This window comes from Salmo salar, chromosome ssa03 (genome assembly GCF_905237065.1).
Source record: "Salmo salar chromosome ssa03, Ssal_v3.1, whole genome shotgun sequence".
Classification (NCBI taxonomy): domain Eukaryota; kingdom Metazoa; phylum Chordata; class Actinopteri; order Salmoniformes; family Salmonidae; genus Salmo; species Salmo salar.
In genome coordinates this window covers 102,998,375-103,008,095 of record NC_059444.1, presented here as the reverse complement: position 1 = coordinate 103,008,095, position 9,721 = coordinate 102,998,375, and the positions used below count along the sequence as shown (strand labels likewise).

Here is a 9,721-nt window from a genome sequence, read left to right as displayed (position 1 = left end):
TAAAAATAAAACACAATTACAGTAAAGAAAAAAAAAACACAAAAATGCACAGTCCTGTTCTAATCTATACAATCTTCAGCATTTGGCCACATGCTAGGTGCCTTACATATGAAACAGCCTACAAGGCAACATCCTCTGAGGCTGCTATTGAATCTGATCATCCTGTCAGGAATAGAGCTAGACGGGCTAACGAGCTAGACGTGCTAACGAGCTAGACGTGCTAACGAGCTAGACGTGCTAACGAGCTAGACGTGTTAAAGTCCAACCTCAAAACATAAATGGAAAAACCAAAGCCTGTAACACCTTAAGACAACAAATATATCCTACATTTCTTTTGGACAAATTTGCTCACCACCAACAGAAAACAACTTCCATTTCACATTATAATCAACTACAATGCTTCACCTTCACCAATAAAACATGGTGTCTACTGGCTGTCAACAATTAAAAACAAGAAAAAACACGTATTTCTAAATAATAATATACAATAGTATTATTTGTTTCTCCTTTTTCTTTCTATAGAATCCTAAAACTCACTAGCTTCTAGAACACTCATCTTCCTAAATCCCACTAGCTTCTAGAACACTCGTCTTCCTAAATCCCACTAGCTTCTAGAACACTCGTCTTCCTAAAACTCACTAAATTCTAGAACTCTCATCTTTCTAAATCCCACTAGCTTCTAGAACTCTCGTCTTCCTAAATCCCACTAGCTTCTAGAACACTCGTCTTCCTAAATCCCACTAGCTTCTAGAACACTCGTCTTCCTAAAACTCACTAAATTCTAGAACTCTCCTCTTTCTAAATCCCACTAGCTTCTAGAACTCTCGTCCCCTTGGAACGAGCCCAAACAAAACTCATCTCCAATACGGAAAAACATGCAGCCAAAATAAATAAAGATCCATAGCAACGCACTGGCTAAACGCAAAACACAAATCTTATATCCATTTGGGGGGAAATCAGGTTGAATCTGCTCTTGAAACTAACACAACAAAACAAAAAACACATGGAAATGGAGATATATTTTACCTCACTGATTAGAGGACAACCTGAAGAAGACAGTCAGCTACATTTTGGACTGATGCATTTAAATGTAGGGGTCCCTAAACAAAGGAACACAACACTTATTTGTCATAACTCATCGATATCATGTTGAAATCATTTGGGTGAGAGGAGGGAGATGAGGTTGCACGTCCTGTTAAAACTAACAGCTCAAAAACCACATGGAATCTGGGAATAATGTGTACATCCCTGGTTAGAGGACAATTTGTAGAAAACAGCTAGCTACATTTTGAAGTGTTGAATTTTGATTCCAGTGGGTCACCAACATGGTAAGTGTAACACAACTCTTTTTGTGTTAGTCACTTTTTGTTAAATCACATAAATAGTAACTCTTCCATTTCAGAGCCTGGATTTTCCCCCTGAGGCTAATATCCATATCATGCTGAAATCAATAGAACAGGGGACAAACGTTTAGGGTTCTACATTGTGACATCACTAAAATACTCCTACTACAATGTTAAAACATTCTACATTGTGACATTATTTCATTATCATGAAACAACTCCTTCATGTATTTTCTGATGTTTGATCAGATAACTTTTATCAGAGTATGTCTTCCCACATTGAGTACAGCTATAAGGATTATGTCCTGTGTGTGTTCTCTGGTGCAAAGTCAGCTGGCTAGATGTAGTAAAACTCTTCCCACATTGACTACAGTTATAAGGTTTCTCTCCTGTGTGTGTTCTCTGGTGTGTCGTCAGACATCCAGATGTACCAAAACTCTTCCCACATTGATCACATTTAAAATCTTTTCTCTCCTGTGTGTGTTCTCTGGTGTACTATCAGGCTGTTTAGCTGATTAAAACTCTTCCCACATTGATTACAGCTATATGGTTTCTCTCCTGTGTGTATTCTCTGATGTGATTTCAGGTTTTGTAGCCGAATAAAACTCTTCCCACATTGATCACAGCCATAAGGTTTCTCTCCTGTGTGTGTTCTCTGGTGTATAGTTAGATAGCTAGATGTAGTAAAACTCTTCCCACATTGACTACAGCTATAAGGTTTATCTCCTGTGTGTGTCCGTTGGTGTACTATCAGGCTGTTTAGCTGAGTAAAACTCTTCCCACATTGACTACAGCTATAAGGTTTCTCTCCTGTGTGTCCCCGCTGGTGTACTATCCGGTTGCTTAGCTGAGTAAAACTCTTCCCACATTGACTACAGCTATAAGGTTTCTCTCCTGTGTGTCCCCGCTGGTGTACTATCCGGTTGCTTAGCTGAGTAAATCTCTTCCCACATTGATCACAGCCGTAAGGTTTCTCTCCTGTGTGTGTTCTCTGGTGTATTGTTAGATAGCTAGATGTAGTAAAACTCTTCCCACATTGATCACAGCTATAAGATTTCTCTCCTGTGTGAATTCTTTGATGTATTTTAAGGTTTGATGAAGAGTTGAATCTTTTCCCACAGTCAGAGCAGCAGTGAGTTCTCTTCCCTGTGGATCTCTGCTGGTGTTTCTTGAGGAGTTCTGATATGGAGAGACTCCTCTCTGCCTCGTCAGCATCATGATGTTGTTGAGGCTCCACAGAGGATCCACGAAAGTCCCGTCTCTCTCCTGTGTGAACAACAAAGTCAGACAGATGGTTAAAGGCCCACAACAGCAGAAATCCACTATTTATTTGAGGTAAAGGGTGATGTCCAGAGCGTACCCATGAAACTGTACAACAATTGTCATCTGTTAAATTTGAAAATTAAGACAGTCAAGATAGCAACAATAGTCATATTTTGTCTTGTTTTCACATTAGTAGTAACATCGATGATTGTAGGCTAGAAATAAGTTATTCAAGTTGTTGAAACTCTAAGCAGTGTGCCAGACAACTTTTGGTCTCCAATATTGGCCCCTTTCTGTGTTTGCTAAAATTGCAGCACGAGGGCAATTTGATTGCAGAAACTCCTCCCTGCTAATGAGGAAACCACTAGTTATGGATGTAGTATATCTGGTAATGAGGAAACTACTGGTTATGGATGTAGTATATCTGGTAATGAGGAAACCACTAGTTATGGATGTAGTATATCTGGTAATGAGGAGACCACTAGTTATGGATGTAGTATATCTGGTAATGAGGAAACCACTAGTTATGGATGTAGTATATCTGGTAATGAGGAAACCACTAGTTATGGATGTAGTATATCTGGTAATGAGGAAACCACTAGTTATGGATGTAGTATATCTGCTAATGAGGAAACCACTAGTTATGGATGTAGTATATCTGGTAATGAGGAAACCACTAGTTATGGATGTAGTATATCTGGTAATGAGGAAACCACTAGTTATGGATGTAGTATATCTGGTAATGAGGAAACCACTAGTTATGGATGTAGTATATCTGCTAATGAGGAAACCACTAGTTATGGATGTAGTATATCTGGTAATGAGGAAACCACTAGTTATGGATGTAGTATATCTGCTAATGAGGAAACCACTAGTTATGGATGTAGTATATCTGGTAATGAGGAAACCACTAGTTATGGATGTAGTATATCTGCTAATGAGGAAACCACTAGTTATGGATGTAGTATATCTGGTAATGAGGAAACCACTAGTTATGGATGTAGTATATCTGGTAATGAGGAAACCACTAGTTATGGATGTAGTATATCTGGTAATGAGGAAACCACTAGTTATGGATGTAGTATATCTGCTAATGAGGAAACCACTAGTTATGGATGTAGTATATCTGGTAATGAGGAAACCACTAGTTATGGATGTAGTATATCTGGTAATGAGGAAACCACTAGTTATGGATGTAGTATATCTGGTAATGAGGAAACCACTAGTTATGGATGTAGTATATCTGGTAATGAGGAAACCACTAGTTATGGATGTAGTATATCTGGTAATGAGGAAACCACTAGTTATGGATGTAGTATATCTGCTAATGAGGAAACCACTAGTTATGGATGTAGTATATCTGGTAATGAGGAAACCACTAGTTATGGATGTAGTATATCTGCTAATGAGGAAACCACTAGTTATGGATGTAGTATATCTGGTAATGAGGAAACCACTAGTTATGGATGTAGTATATCTGGTAATGAGGAAACCACTAGTTATGGATGTAGTATATCTGCTAATGAGGAAACCACTAGTTATGGATGTAGTATATCTGGTAATGAGGAAACCACTAGTTATGTATGTAGTATATCTGGTAATGAGGAAACCACTAGTTATGGATGTAGTATATCTGCTAATGAGGAAACCACTAGTTATGGATGTAGTATATCTGCTAATGAGGAAACCACTAGTTATGGATGTAGTATATCTGGTAATGAGGAAACCACTAGTTATGGATGTACTATATCTGCCTGGAGCAAAAATGGTGAGCAAAGATTTTAGTTTTTCACAATGTATTCTGAATGTGAATGGGGGAAACTCAGGGGAGTAACCTCCATTTCCAGGTTGATGATGAGTTCATTTCACACTACTTTGGATTATAATTGTAAGGCTCGTTTTAATGTTCTATTTAATATAATGTTTGTGTCATCATCACAAATCAACCACTTTGTACTTAAAAAACACTTCAACCAGTAAAATGCTCTTTGGCTTTTCCATCAGCCTGACAATGAGGGTTTGTACAGTGTTTGCCAAATTGGCCCATAACTTCACCTAACAACAAACATACCTATGTAATGAACGAAGAAGCACTTTGGTTGTTGTTGCATGACATACATAGTGTCCTCTAGGACCTATAACAATAACATAGACCTACTGTAGGACCCATAACAACAACATAGACCTACTGTAGGACCCATAACTTCACCTAACAACATAGACCTACTGTAGGACCCATAACTTCACCTAACAATAACATAGTCCTACTGTAGGACCCATAACTTCACCTAACAATAACATAGACCTACTGTAGGACCCATAACTTCACCTAACAACAACATAGACCTACTGTAGGACCCATAACTTCACCTAACAACAACATAGTCCTACTGTAGGACCCATAACTTCACCTAACAATAACATAGACCTACTGTAGGACCCATAACTTCACCTAACAATAACATAGACCTACTGTAGGACCCATAACTTCACCTAACAATAACGTAGACCTACTGTAGGACCCATAACTTCACCTAACAACAACATAGACCTAGGACTATAAATAATTTAATATTTTAGGTGAAACATGGAAACTAAAATGTCTTTGTCATGACATTTCATAACCTGATCACCAGATAATTTTGTGAATAATCCCACTAGGCTACTCTGTAATGTGTTGTCATTCTAAATGTCCTGAATATAGGAAAATAGCTCTGTGTGTTGTACAATAGCCTATCCATCAAGGAACAGTTCTCTACACATTATGAGCGAAGTATCTCTGTGTCCAGACAGACTAATGAGACCCTACAGTAAATCAAGCAGACAATAACACATTATAAACATCCATTTGTTAGGGATGTTGGATCCAACGTGGAGCACGGCATAACTGTCTTTACCAGAGTAATGAATGAAGAAGCACTTTGGTTGTTGTTGCATGTCGTGATGTTTGTCATGTGACTGTCATTCAGAAAATGATTTCCTGGATCAGCTGATGATAGTTGAACATGTGACTGTAACTAAACAGCTACAGTATTAAGAATTATGTGTAATTATTGAAGAACGACGTTAATGACAGTATCCATTTGGGTGTTGTCAATAAAGTTAAGGTGACACTCGGTTAGAACCATTGGATTTAGCAAACTCTGAAATGATTTAGGATTTCTGTGCCCATGAAAACTGTTTTTCCAGCGTAACATAAGGAGACACTAAATGTTACGTAGTTAGAGAGCATTTCAGAGATCTGAATACAAAAAACTGTCCTAACAGGACAATAACCTAAACCACAAGGCCAAATCTACACTGGAGGAGCTTACCAAGATGACATTGAATGTTCCTGAGTGGCCTAGTTACAGTTTGGACTTAAATAGTCTTGAAAGTCTATAGCAAGACTTGAAAATGGCTTTCTAGCAATGATCAACAACATACTTGACAGAACAGGAAGGATTTTAAAAAGAATAATGAATATTCACATGAAGATCAGCCTCCTATTGGATGACATCACGACTTCCCATCAAGCCAACTCCTTGAAGGCCTTACTATGACATCACTCACTCCTTCTAGTTTGCAGTTGTTAAAAAAACACTATTTTGCTCAAAACATGTATTTGTTTCCCTTTAGTGTGTTTATACTTTACTGTATTTATATATCACTTTTCAACAGGAAAAGTTTAAAAATCCCTGGAGGACTTCATGGACAATTCATACAGTACAAAAACATATTTGAGTGTAGAATGCCCTTTTAAAAATCACACATTAGTTCAACAACTGCAGAGTTTGTGTCCCTGTTTTATTAGATAGTACTCACTGTATTTACTGGTGTTAACCAGATCAATGTCCCTGTTTTATTAGATAGTACTCACTGTATTTACTGGTGTTAATCAGATCAATGTCCCTGTTTTATTAGATAGTACTCACTGTATTTACTGGTGTTAATCAGATCAATGTCCCTGTTTTATTAGATAGTACTCACTGTATTTACTGGTGTTAATCAGATCAATGTCCCTGTTTTATTAGATAGTACTCACTGTATTTACTGGTGTTAATCAGATCAATGTCCCTGTTTTATTAGATAGTACTCACTGTATTTACTGGTGTTAATCAGATCAATGTTCCTGTTTTATTAGATAGTACTCACTGTATTTACTGGTGTTAATCAGATCAATGTCCCTGTTTTATTAGATAGTACTCACTGTATTTACTGGTGTTAATCAGATCAATGTCCCTGTTTTATAAGATATTACTCACTGTATTTACTGGTGTTAATCAGATCAATGTTCCTGTTTTATTAGATAGTACTCACTGTATTTACTGGTGTTAATCAGTTCTCCAGTCTTCTATTCTTCGTCCTCCTCTAATGTGACAGTAATCTCCCCCTCTTCATCCTTCATTCCAAAAACGTCTTCATCTTCTTTCACTTCATCCTCCACTCCAAAAACTGCATCTTCCTCCTCTTCTTTCACAGTAACATCCTCCTCTTCTTTCACTATAACGTCTTTCTCTTCTTTTTTCACGGTAACAGCCTCCTCCTCCTCCTCCTCTTTCACGAGAGCTTCTTTCTCCGTCCAGCAGACCTCCTCTTCTTTAGCAGGAGGAGAGTAGCTTAGTGAACTCATGGTCGGGGATGTTAGCTAGCTAGCTATCATGAGCGACTAGGCTAGTGCTAACTTAACCAGCCAGCTAGTTGACTTACAACGTAAATATTAAATTAAATGGGGTAGCTAGTTGTTTCCACATAAGTATGTTTAAATCATAGTGACAAATAAACCACGAAATTGTCTAAAGAACTTGAATGTTCCGACTTTGTCGGCTAGCGAGCTACCGAGGTGGCTGCAGTTGTTGAAGAGTTCCGTCCACTAGATTATACGTCACACTAGAAACATCGCCTGAAAGACACATATCGCCATCTGCTGTCTGGAGGGAGGAAACGCAGTTGAGGAGGGAAAACTATTTTTATTCTTCATTGAATTATAATATTATAAAGCAGTTTAGGGAAACGTTTTTTTCCTCTCCATTAAATATTAATATTATATCAACACGTACAAAGAGCAACAAGTGTTGTTTGATTAGTTCATTTTTTTATGAGAATTTAAAACAAACTACATCTACTACACATCTGTATTTCTGATTCAGTCAAATAACTAGATATCAAAAATAAGCACCTAGTTATTGATACCCTTGAAAAAGATGAGCAAAAATTACTGTAAAAAATAAATAAATAAACTTTACCCACTACCAGGATATTTTACCCCAAAACCTGGTTACCTCTCTGCTAGGAGGCTGAAACTTGGCCATAAGTGGATCTTCCAGCAAGACACATCAACATCCACAAAGAAATGGTTAATTAGGCACAAAATCAACATTTTCAATTGCCATCTCAGTCTTCAGACTCATAAAACATTTCAGTGTCATTATCCTCCCAAGGGGAGGGTGCTGGAGTATTGAAAACATGGGTGGCAATAATTCAGACCCTACCTTTTGAGAATTACATGTTAAATTAAATCTATTTTTCTGAACAATTGTATTAGTTTAAAATAATATAGGACTTGCTATAGGACTAGGTCTATACTGCTCCTACATGGTGTAACAATACATCATGTAGATGTATATAATGAACAGACTAGGTCTATACTGCTCCTACATGGTGTAACAATACATAATGTAGATGTATATAATGAACAGACTAGGTCTATACTGCTCCTATATGGTGTAACAATACATCATGTAGATGTATATAATGAACAGACTAGGTCTATACTGCTCCTACATGGTGTAACAATACATCATGTAGATGTATATAATGAACAGACTAGGTCTATACTGCTCCTACATGGACTAACAATACATCATGTAGATGTATATAATGAACAGACTAGGTCTATACTGCTCCTACATGGTGTAACAATACATCATGTAGATGTATATAATGAACAGACTAGGTCTATACTGCTCCTACATGGTGTAACAATACATCATGTAGATGTATATAATGAACAGACTAGGTCTATACTGCTCCTACATGGTGTAACAATACATCATGTAGATATATACTACCGTTCAAAAGCTATGGGTCACTTAGAAATGTCCTTGTTTTTTTAAAGAAAGCACATTTTTCATCCTTTAAAATAATAATAAAATGTATCAGAAATACAGTGTAGACATTGTTAATGTTGTAAAAAAATTAACAAACAAAAAAATTAAACAAATTCACCTTTATTTAACCAGGTAGGCCAGTTGAGAACAAGTCCTTTATTTAACCAGGTAGGCCAGTTGAGAACAAGTTCTCATTTTCATCTGCGACCTGGCCAAGATAAAGCAAAGCAGTGCGACACAAACAACAACTTGTTCTTTATCAAAGCTTTTGTAAACAGTGTTGTTGCATAACAATCAGGCAGTAGAACAACAATAATCATCACCCTCTTGACCAATCTACCCTCCCCTTAACATTGGGTTGATTCAGACCCTGTCAGTGTACCAGGTGGACATTGGGTTTGATTCAGACCCTGCCAGTGTACCAGGTGGACATTGGGTTTGATTCAGACCCTGTCAGTGTACCAGGTGGACATTGGGTTTGATTCAGACCCTGCCAGCATGGCCAGAAATGTATTCCAAGGTCAGTAACTTATAACCACAGAACCACCCCAGACCTTTCATGGATGACTAAAAACACCTAAGTATTAGATTTACTGTCATGGTCTAGTACGTCACTGCATCAGACACCAGTCACAATGCTGGCTGAGGTACTAGTAAAACATGACATATTATTTCCTAACCATTCACAATGCTGGCTGAGGTACGAGTAAAACATGACATATTATTTCCTAACCATTCACAATGCTGGCTGAGGTACTAGTAAAACATGACATATTATTTCCTAACCATTCACAATGCTGGCTGAGGTACGAGTAAAACATGACATATTATTTCCTAACCATTCACAATGCTGGCTGAGGTACGAGTAAAACATGACATATTATTTCCTAACCATTCACAATGCTGGCTGAGGTACAAGTAAAACATGACATATTATTTCCTAATTGTAAAAAAAATCCCCACTCCTTAATCAACTAGTCTCTCTCTGTTTAACCAGAATAACATGAGTTGTGTCCTTCAAACTGT

General features: G+C 37.4%; 1 pseudogene; it reads right to left on the bottom strand.

Annotated features, from left to right (window-relative positions):
* Nucleotides 1-1,727: 1,727 nt before the first annotated feature.
* LOC123741793 (zinc finger protein 180-like) lies at nucleotides 1,728-2,487 on the bottom strand (annotated as a pseudogene).
* Between the last annotated feature and the right edge of the window lie 7,234 nt (nucleotides 2,488-9,721).